The following is an 11,608-nucleotide window of genomic DNA, read 5'->3' on the forward strand; positions in this document are numbered from 1 at the left end:
GTAATGTGAAACAAAATTTGGAAACCATTGGTTTAGCTGGTCTATACAGAAGTCATCATCTTCCCTTGAAGGCTCTACTGAAGAGTCAATGGTGAGGAAGCCTTTGAGAATCTGACATTATTTAGTAAAGTCTTCAAGATTGGATTCCTGAGTATTAGAAAAGAGTGGGTCTTCCTTGAGATCATGGGCTTTGTTCTTACTTAGGACGCATCTCTTCATTAGATTTAGCCTCGAATAAGAGATAAAAGTTGCTAAGGGGAGGGAAAAGAAATGGCTCCATAATTTTTTTTTTTATAAAAGGGGCTTGGGGAAGGTGATTTGATTTTAATCTGTTGTGACTTGCAAGAAACACCCAATATCTATACGTTTGTTTAGGATGGTTGATGGAGATTGTGAGGGATGATAAAGCCATCAGTTGTTACCACCATGGAGGAGAAGAGTAATTTACACTTCCTTTTTTTTTATTATCATTTTTTCGTTTTATGGCTGCATCTGTGGCATGTGGATTAGACCCAGGCTAGGGGTTGAATCAGAGCTGGCAGCTGAGGTCTACACCACAGCCACTGCAACACCGGATCCAAGCTGCATGTAAGACCTGTGCTGCAGCCTGAGGCAATGCTAGATCCCCAACCAACTGAGCGAAGCCAGGGATTGAAACTGCACCCTCACGGAGGGTCCTTAAACCACTGAGCCACAATGGGAACTCCTACACTTTCTTTGCTAAGGTGTTTTTCAGCAAAATAATGAGGAAGATAAAGTTCTTAGCAAAATCTGCATCCGTGTGCCACTATCTTCTTTTCCCATCTCTGTTTATTTGTGTTTCTAAGCCCAATAGATATAATAATAATCACTAATATTTACATAGCTTTTAACATGTGCAGATGCTGTTTTGAATCACTCGTTAGATTAACATACAATGTCTTAACCCAAAGAAATAGCTAATTGAGTGGACTGTCAGGATGCAATGAAAAGACTCATTGGGAGTTGTTGTTGTGGCTCAGTGGAAACGAATCTACTAGCATACATGAGGACACAGGTTGGACCCATGGCCTTGCTCAGTGGGTTAAGGATGTGGTGTTGCCTTGAGCTGTGGTGTAGGTTGCAGACACTGCTCAGATCTGACTTTGCTGTGGCTGTGGTGTAGGCCAGTGGCTACAGCTCTGATTCAACCCCTGGCCTGGGAACCTCCATATGCTGCGGGTGTGGCCCTAAAAAGACACACACACACACACATACACAATACTCATTGGGTTCAAAGAAATATTCTGTGAAACTCAGTCTCACCACTCTGAAAATTTGAGTCTAATATCCTTCAGATGCTCTAGAAAGGCTCATAGTTTCTGAGGTATGTTTTGGAGCATCTGAATATTCTTAAACGTTTGCCAGAAATGAGGAATTCCTTTTGGGTAGCTTTCTACCTTAGACTTGTTTCCTGGAGCTGTCTCTTCTGCCCTTTTTTTTTTTTTTTTTTTTGGCCATGCCCACGGCATGCAGAAGTTCCCAGGCCAGGGATCGAACCCTCACCACTGCAGTGACCTAAGCCATAGCAGTGACAATGCCAGATCCTTGACCACTAGGCCACCAGGGGACTCCTCCATTTCTTTGTTAAGTGCCTCCTTAACATTTGTTTGCATTTGCGCTTATTTTCTGTAAGCTCATAAATGGTATTGATGATTGTGAATCTCTTAACAAATAGAGGATGGTAGAGGGAAGCATTTAAAAAATATCATTAACTTCTCAATGAAATTTAGCTTTTCTTTGAGCAATTTTAAACTGACCATTTTTGAGGGCCTTAAATAACTGCTGGCAGTCCTGGCTTATTCTATGTGGGCTTGTGTGTTCTTCCATATTTTTCTTGGGAAGCTCCATCAGCTTGAGGAATTTGCTTCCCCTCAACAGTTCTTTTCTTGATTTCTCTCCTCAGCAACATGGTTGGCCCCCTCATTCATGACACATTCTGATGCCAGTGCCACAGCCTCTGTGGCAGAAAACGAGCCTCCTGGGCACAGCTTGAGGGGCTTTTGCTTTCCCACCTCAGGGCCTTTATCTTCCCCCTCAGTAGCTGTGGGGCCAAGTTGCTCAAGTGTCCTGCATCCCCTCATTAAGACAGGAGGCCCAGGAGGGTGTGGGTGGTGAAGGATGATGGGCAGTCCCTCAGCACCATAGTCCCTCAGCATCTTTGGTCCCCCAATCCCTCCTCCTGGCCTTCACCAGCTGCCTCCTCCACACGAAGGTTAATGTCTCCCTACTCCCCTGGGCATCCGTCGTGTCACCTTCCCCTCCTCCCGCTCCATCCTTCACAGCGGCTGCTTCACAGATTGCTGGGTCCCACCCAGAGGTCAGGATTCCGGGGTCTGGGGTGACCTGAAAATTGGCATTTCCAGCAAGTTCCCTTGGGAGGCCGATGCTGCTGGCCTGGGCACTGCGCTTGGAGAACCACGGGTCTGATCTAACTTCCTCATGTCACAGATGGGTCGACTGAGGCAGAACCCCAGCTGGGTTCCAGAATTGCTTCAAATGCTTGCCAGTTGTTACGACTTTGCAATCTCAGTTCACCTTTTCTGAGCCTCAGTTTTCTCATCTACCAAACTGGGGACTAACCTCTGTCCTGCCTACCCCGTGGAGCTTAGTTACAGGTGGCTGCTATTGGGTGGTTGGTTACTCAGGCTTTTAGCAACAACCCTCTGATTTGGCGTGGAGCAGTCACATGGTTATCAGGCCCGTGAACTTAAACAGCTCCCCTCCGGTTACTGGGTCAGAGTTTACTTCCTGCCTTCCCTCCTGTTGAGGACCGAGAGAGGGAGATGCCATCAAATTGGGGTAGGACATAAGCCTTTTGTCCTTTTTGCTGTGTTTTTCTCATTTTGCATTTGCCTCCTGTGTTTGTTACTGTTCCTAAGTATCCTGGTTTTCCTTTTCTCTGTAGAAAATTTCCCAATGTTTTCCTTTTCTGTTTCTTCCATATTCTTTAAATATACAAAATTCCTTACCATCTGATGATGAGACTCTCCAAGGATATCTTTTCTTCTTGTTTTCCTTGTGAATTTTTACGACGTATCTCCTTATCTCTCTGAAGTTATATTGGCATGTGTTATGACGTTTGGATCTCAGCTGATTTTTCCTTTTTTCTAAACAGCTTATCTCTGGCATCCTTTGTTGAGTAATCCTTTACTTGCCCTTGTTGTGTGACTGTGCGTTCTTTTAATTTTTTTTGTTTTGATTTTTTTTGAGTAGAGTTGATTTACAATGTTTCTTGACTTGAGCACTCCAGGAATGTAGAATAGATGAGAGTGAGATTTTTGTGTTCAAGCTCTTTTTTTAAAATTTTTATTGTTTTAGATGGGGAACCAGTCAATTGGTTTTCCTAAGGTCATGGTAGTTAATGGAGAAGCCATGACTAAAACCAAGAATCTCTGATTTCTAATCTGAATTTCAGATAGGTCTGCTCCTTGTCTTTCCAGTTCCAGGGACATTCGACAGTAGAAGGTTAACTAACCACTCATAAAGTAAATGAGCATGGCCTAGGGTCTCTGAAAGGACCAGCCTTCCTTGCCCATCTCAGAGAAACCAGCAAATATTTATTGCATAACTATGTTCAGTGACTCAAAATAGGCACTGCTGGAGACAGAGAAGCAGGTGCAACTATCTCTGGTGACAAAAGTTCAAGTCTAGTTGAGAGAAAGACTGCATGTGAAATATTTCCATCTTTACTCTCTCAACTATACTGACTCACTCATCTCTGCAGTAAAGAGTCAGAAGACCCCACAGTGTGTGGGCTTTTCTTGGGAAAGGTTTCATAGAAGAGAGAGGACTTGAACTCAAAAGATGGTAGTATCACCTCTACCAGGCTAGGGCAGTAAAGGCAAAAAATTGTCTCCACAGGCCCTGTGTTAAAATTCACACAAGGCCTGAGGGGGTCATAAGCTGTAAGTAAAGCCTGACCCAAGGGTTGGGGGAAGGACCGGGATATTGCCTCTGGCCAGAGGACAGACATAGGTGCTGTGAATGGAGGTCCTGTGAGGAGGAAGTTTCCTGATACTGCACCCCCATTTCTTACTGTCCGCTATGACATGGGCTGCCTCCACTCTCTACTTTTCCTTAGTAGAAGCAAATAATCCTAGACACTTTTTAAAAAAAATACAAAAGAGTGAACTCCTTATTTCTTTACCTGCTTTCTGTCTGTCCATTTTTTTTCTTGCATTGAATCTAATTATAGACCAAAGACTAAAAGTTTGGGATAAAGGTGATAAACAATTCATAATTGAAATATATATCGATAAGGTATGAATAACATGACTAAAATGTGGAAGAGGAAGAGAGGGAAGGGGAAATAGAATAAGGTCATGGGTTATTATGTAGGCATATGGGAATACAAGTATTTTTAATAGGCTATCTTTTAGGGAAGTTTTATCATCTCTATTATCAGCAAAATCGGGCAGAAGATTTAGTAGATCTATCGCCATTAACTGTTGTTAAACTTGCTTAGATCTTGACTGTCTACACGTGGCCTTCACATTCTCTCTTTATGTGAATCCTCACCATGGCCTATCAGATTTCTGTTCTCAGGAAAGCAGAAATGATGCAGTGATGTTGGATGCAGTGTTGTAGACTTATTATAAAATGGTTATCTTTGGACAACGTGCTTTAGAAAGGAGGATGCAAAAAATGTATTCTTGGAGTTACTAAGAGGTTGTCATGCCCACAAATTGAGTAATAGTAATGTGTAGAACACTTCCACAGAGCTTTTTCTTTACACACACCCCATGTCAATCTGCCTCAGTCTGGCAGCAGTAAGCATCTCTCTATGAGGCAAAACATTTCTTGGGGGTTATTGTATTCCTCTGGATGGTTAGTTTGTTAGTGCTTGGCATCTTGCCCCAATTCCACTGTGACCCTCTCCGATTGCTCAGAAATGTACTGCACATCATATACATCCCATTGACGAAGCACTTAAGACCTTATTAAAATCAAAAATTCTACAGATGCTAAAAGCTGTACTTCCAATCATGGAGACAGCAAGCTCACCACAGTGAAGGAAGTCTGGGGCCACTGGAGAAAGTTCTCTTAGACCCCGGCTTCAGCCCTGAGGTGGAGACCTTCGAGTAGCCCAGTATCTTGTCCCTTTCCCTCAGCAGCCTCTGCTTAACAAGATTTTAGCCCAAAGCAAGGGTGCAATCCTGAAGCCACAAAACAACTAACTTTCTGCTAATTGGAAGCCCAAAGTGATTAAATCAGTCTCTTCTTGCCCTCATTCCCAGAAGCACACACCTCAATAGTTACTAGGCTGGGCAGTACCCACCTCCCCAGTGAACACAGCCCCAGCCACAGAGAAGAGGGAATGCCAAAAGGCGTGGGTGGGAAAGGAGTCAGGATGAGAGGGATGGTTTCTGCGAGGGCAGGGGACAAGTAGACCATCAATTTTTGACTCTTCCATTCCCATCTTGCCAGTCTTTATTTTGTGGTATCACCTCTAATAAGAACTTCTAGGCAGAAGAGTAAATACGTAAGCCTCTTTACCATGAGTCAGTGGTTAATAGGCTGGATCTCCAAGGCACCAGCTACCCTAGATTTTCACCTAGGTTCACTAGAAATTGGTTGAAATTTCTTCTCTAAGTCCTTCCCCTCTCTTCCATCCCTCAAACACATCAAATATGATGAGCTACCCCTCCCCCCCTTTTTTTTCAGGGCCACGCCTGTGGCATATGGAAGTTCCTGGACCAGGGGTCGAATCAGAACTACAGCTGCCAGCCTGTGCCACAGCCACAGCACCTCGGGATCCAAGCCGCATCTATGACCTACAACACAGCTCACGGCCATGCCGGATCCTTAACTTACTAAGCAAGGCCAGGGATCGAACCTGCAACCTCATGGATACTACTCGGGTTTGTAACTCACTGAGCCACAGTGGGAACTCCTATGATCTCCCTTTGGATTACCTGGACAGTGCATAGCTCATTTCCTTAGAAAACCCAGAAGTGTCTTTTCAGTATACCTTTCACTGTGTCTGCCTCTGTCACCTTGGGATTACTTTGCTTAAATAGAAATACAGGCCTAGACATAATTGTGCCTTTAAATTCTGAGTGTAATGACTGAGGAAAAACCAATGGCTGCTTGGTTTTGCTGATGATGGTATAATGTGATATCATATAGCCATACGCTGGATTTTGCATTTTCTTTATAAAACACCTATTGTCCTGATTCTGTATCTATCTTTTGATCATGCTAGGTTTTTGTTTGATTGGATTTGATTTCCTTTGTATTCCCATAATGAACAGTTCATTTAGGTGGGTGCCTTTTCCTCAGGTAATCCTGGTAGATTAGCTATTATACCTCCCTTCTCTCTCTTCTCAGTGTGGACTCTATTAGGTTACTCTTATTCTGAGAATTCACTGTTATTAATTTTTTCCCACAGTTAACAACACTGTTTTTAAAGAGAGGTTATTTTTAATGCCAAGAGGCACATTCTAACAAGTATTCAGCTTCTTTATAGCTTCTTTGATCTTTGCTATATGAAAACAAATACAACAGAACCTGTCCCATAGTCTTTGTCTGCCACAGGGGGAGGGATATCAAAGATATCAAACAGGAAATTGACAATTCAGACCTGAAGGTTGTCAGAGAAGCAAAATGTTCTTAAAAGGTTGTGCAGGACATGAAGGGCCTCTCCTCAGGTGTGCCTGACCAAATGGATGGCCTCCAGGTGATGTCCTTTGTTTAGGGCAGGGGTGGAAATGAAGAGAAGTTTTGTGTATAAATACCTGGGGAGCAAAGAAAGACCAGTGGGAGGACAGTGCATTTGCAGGTGAACAGAGGGGGCAAGAATGGTTCGTAGTTGTATTTCAGCCTGGACCAGGGACTAGATCCAAACATTATAGCAAGATGGGCTGTTAGAACAAGGCATTTTCAGAAGCAAGGGGCCCACTGTGCTTAGGTAACAAAGTGTAACATGAGTGAAGGAAAGGGGTGATGGACCAGATATTTAACCTGGCCTGCTTGTAACATTTGCAGGGTTCAGAAAGCATTCAGTTGTGGATCCATATAACATAATATACAAATACTCGAAATGTTTCAGTCACCTTATACAGCATGTTTTATTTAATGGTTTAACTCCTTCCATGACAAAGGTACCTTCATAATGACCCGAAAGGCCAGGTTGGTTGGGATTTAGAATTCTCCAACTCCTCTAGGTTCTGTTCCAATGGTGCAGAAAGAGCTGCCCATCTCCCCTCCCCCTGCCCATGCCCTGGCTCTGAGACCAGGCCCCAGTCTCTGTTCTGGGCACACAAGCCCCCTTGGGCCTGGGAGCACATGCGCTGGCAGTGCAGTCAGCCCTCCCCAGGCCAGCTCTAAGAGGGGCACGCAGGCCCTGGCAGCAGGCTTGGGACGGTTCAGGGGTGCCGGGTCCCTGGGGCATGGGCTAGCAAGGGCACACTCCTGTTCCCGTGGGCTGGGCTCCTGGCTCTGTAGGGAGGGGTATGGTTGGAAGAGGACCAAAGTGGGACCTCTAAAGCATGGAGCTCAAGAGAGAGGTCCCTCTTGCCTGGGTCTAGAAGCAAAGCTGTATTAACAACGAGCACAGCATAAATACTAACAATCAGAAGCAATTTGAAACCCCTCAAATCAGCCTATACCAAAACCTGTCTATTGGCTTGCCCTTTCTTTTTAAGTAATGATGACAAGGGGCCTGTGCCGCTTGTCTCACCATGTGATTCTTGCCATAAGGAACACATGATAATACATTTTAAAATATCAACAATGGTGACCAAAAAAATTGTGGAAGAGTTTAGTTCACTTTAACAGGAATTAGTGGAACACCTACTAAGTGGAACACACAGTGCCTAGCACTTTGGGAAAGAAAGAAAAGCTTTTAAGGTCCCCTCCATTCAGAAGTACACAGTCCAGGGGTGGTAGGGTGAAGGCGGTAGACACACACACACACACACACATACTGCACAAATATTTGGACATGAAGGTTCAGAGCAGCACTATTCACAATAGGCAAAAGATAGAAACAATGCAAATGTCCATCATCAGGGGAATGGATAAATAAACTGTGGTGTATTCATAAAAGAGAAATATTATCCAGCCATAAAAATGAAGTACTGGTACAGCTACTCTGTGGATGAGCCTTGAAAACATTATGCTAAGTGAAAGAAGTCAGATACAAAAGTTCCCATATTGTATGATTTCGTTTATAGGAAATGTCCAGAATGGGTAAATTCATAGAGTTGGAAAGCAGATTGGTGGCTGCCAGGGAGTTGGGGGGTGGAGAAATGGTGACGGCTTAATGGGTACAGGGTTTGGGGGTGATGAAATGTTTGGAACTAAAGAGGTGGTGGTTGCACAAAATTGTGAATGTCACTGAATTGTTCACTTTTAAACGGTTGATTTTAAGTGAATTCACCTCGATTTTAAAAATAATGCTGATAAAATTTAGAATATGGTATGAGCTACCACAGAATATAAGAGAAGGTATCAATACTACCAAGAGAGCACTTGGGAAGCCTTAACTAAATGCAGAAATGAGGCTGTCTAGTCTCAAACCACCAGGCCTTTCCCCTTTTCTGATGCTCAGATCAAACATGACTTCACCTCTTTCCCTCTTAAATAGAGTCTAAATATCAAGCTTATTTTCTCCCTTTCCTCTCTTAATTTTTCTCGCTTTTTATTAGGAGATACTTCAGACCTATATGAAGGTACAGGGAATACTACTATAAACATCTATTTACCCACAACGCAGCTCGGGAAATGTAGCATTACCAATACAGTTGACGCCCACTGTGCAGCCCTCCCCAGTAGGATCCCTCTCCTTTTCCTTCCCCAAGGAGTAACCGCCGTCCTAAGTGTGGTGTTTACCTTTCCATGGCAGCCTCTCTGGATGCTACACTTGCAGACATCTTTCACATGCATCCTTTTTACCTCAATACATGGTGAATTGAATGTTTTCTTAGACTTCATAAACACGGTATTGTGTTTGCATCCTTCTGGAACCAGCCTTTCTCTTACTTATTTTCTGCTGCCACCACCCATTCTTACTCCTCTGGGTCTCAGCCCCTGTGAGTTCTCATCTCCTCCCCAGCCCAGCCCTTGCCATCTTGTTCAGTTTACCCACAACTGTCCCAAGCCAGTGAGCGAAGGCTGGTCCTACCATAGGTGGGTCTCAGCTTCTTCCCCTGTGGCTCTAAAGCAATGCTCCCCAAACCTTAGCTGCATCAGAATCCCCCAGAGGGCTTGTTAAAATACAGATTGCCGGGCCCCATTCCCTGAGTTTCTGATTCACAGGTCTTGGGTGGAGCCTAAGAATTCTTGGGTGATGCTAATGATGCTATTTTGGGGACCAAATTTAGAGAACCACTGCTCCAAATCAGTGTCTGTGCTCAGGCTCAGCAGTGCCATCTGGCCTCCAGGCAAGCCAGGCCATCCGTGAAGTTTCCTTCAAAAGCACACAGCAGTACTGGGAAAAATACATAGAAAACGAGTCATGTGTAATTGTAAATGTTCTAGTAGCCTCATTAAAAAAGTAGAAGCTGGAGAAAGCAATTTTAATATTACATTTTGTTAACACTGTATTATCATTTCACCATGTGATTAGTTATTCATGAGACTTTATTGCTTACACTTTCAGCACCTCTCGGACTAGCCAGTTTGAATCTCAGCAGCCACACGTGGCTAGTGACTAATGTAGTACACAGCACAGCTCTAAAGGCTTGATCTACATCTCTCTTTACAAAAATTGTCTTAAACTTGACATTTTAATATAGTTGGGCTGCAATAAAAGAATTTAAAACAGGCACCAAATGGTGGAAAGTGATACCGTTCAATGAGGGAAAAGTAGGTCAAAACAAAAGTAAAAGAGATTTGAGTCGGGATTATTTAAGTAAAATCTGCCTGATGACATGATACTATACATAGAAAACCCTAAGGACTCAACCCCAAAACTACTTGAACTGATTAATAAATTCAGCAAAGTAGCAGGATATAAGATTAATATTCAGAAGTCATTTGCATTTCTGTATACCAGCAATGAAATATTAGAAAAGGAATACAAAAATCTGATACCTTTTAAAATTGCACCTCACAAAATCGAATACCTCGGAATACACCTGACCAAAGAGGTCAAGGACCTATATGCCGAGAACTATAAAACTTTAGTCAAAGAAATCAAAGAAGATGTAAAGAAATGGAAAGATGGGAGTTCCCGTCATGGTGCAGTGGTTAACGAATCCGACTAGGAACCATGAGGTTGCGGGTTCGGTCCCTGCCCTTGCTCAGTGGGTTAAGGATCCGGTGTTGCCGTAAGCTGTGGTGTAGGTTGCAGACACGGCTCGTATCCCGCGTTGCTATGGCTCTGGCGTAGGCCAGTGGCGACAGCTCCGATTGGACCCCTAGCCTGGGAACCTCCATATGCCGTAGGAGTGGCCCAAAGAAATAGCAAAAAGACAAAAAAAAAAAAAAAAAAAAAAGTAAAGATATTCCATGCTCCTGGATTGGAAAAATCAGTATTGTAAAAATGGCCATACTACCCAAAGCAATCTACAGGTTCAATGCAATCCCTATCAAATTACCCATGACATTTTTCATAGAACTAGAACAAACAATCCAAACATTTATATGGAACAACAAAAGACCCAGAATCACCAAAGCAATCCTGAGAAACAAAAACCAAGCAGGAGGCATAACTCTCCCAGACTTCAAGAAATACTACAAAGCCACAGTCATCAAAACAGTGTGGTACTGGTATCAAAACAGACAGACAGACCAATGGAACAGAATAGAGAACCCAGAAATAAACCCTGACACCTATGGTCAATTAATCTTTGACAAGGGAGGCAAGAACATAAAATGGGAAAAGAAAGTCTATTCAGCAAGCATTGCTGGGAAACCTGGACAGCTGCATGCAAAGCAATGAAACTAGAACACACCCTCACACCACGCACAAAAATAAACTCAAAATGGCTGAAAGACTTAAATATACGACAGGACACCATCCAACTCCTAGAAGAAAACATAGGCAAAACACTCTCTGACTTCAACATCATCAATATTTTCTCAGGACAGTCTCCCAAAGCAACAGAAATGAGAGCAAAAATAAACCCATGGGACCTCATCAAACTGACAAGGTTTTGCACAGCAAAGGAAACCCAAAAGAAAACAAAAAGACAACTTACAGAATGGGAGAATATAGTTTCAAATGATGCAATGGACAAGGGCTTATCTCTAGAATATATAAGCAACGTATACAACCCAACAGCAAAAAAGCCAGTCAATCAATAGAAAAATGGGCAAAAGACCTGAATAGACTGTTCTCCAAGGAAGATATACAGATGGCCAGCAAACACATGAGAAAATGCTCAACATCGCTGATTATAAGAGAAATGCAAATCAAAACTACCATGAGATACCACCTCACACCAGTCAGAATGGCCATCCTTAATAAATCTACAAATAACAGGTGCTGGAGGGGCTGTGGAGAAAAGGGAACCCTCCTGCACTGTTGGTGGGAATGTAAACTGGTGCAGCCACTATGGAGAACAGTTTGGAGATACCTTAGAAATCTACACATAGAACTTCCATATGACCCCACAATCCCACTCTTGGGCATCTATCC

This window comes from Sus scrofa, chromosome X (assembly GCF_000003025.6).
Source record: "Sus scrofa isolate TJ Tabasco breed Duroc chromosome X, Sscrofa11.1, whole genome shotgun sequence".
In the NCBI taxonomy this organism is placed as follows: Eukaryota; Metazoa; Chordata; class Mammalia; order Artiodactyla; family Suidae; genus Sus; species Sus scrofa.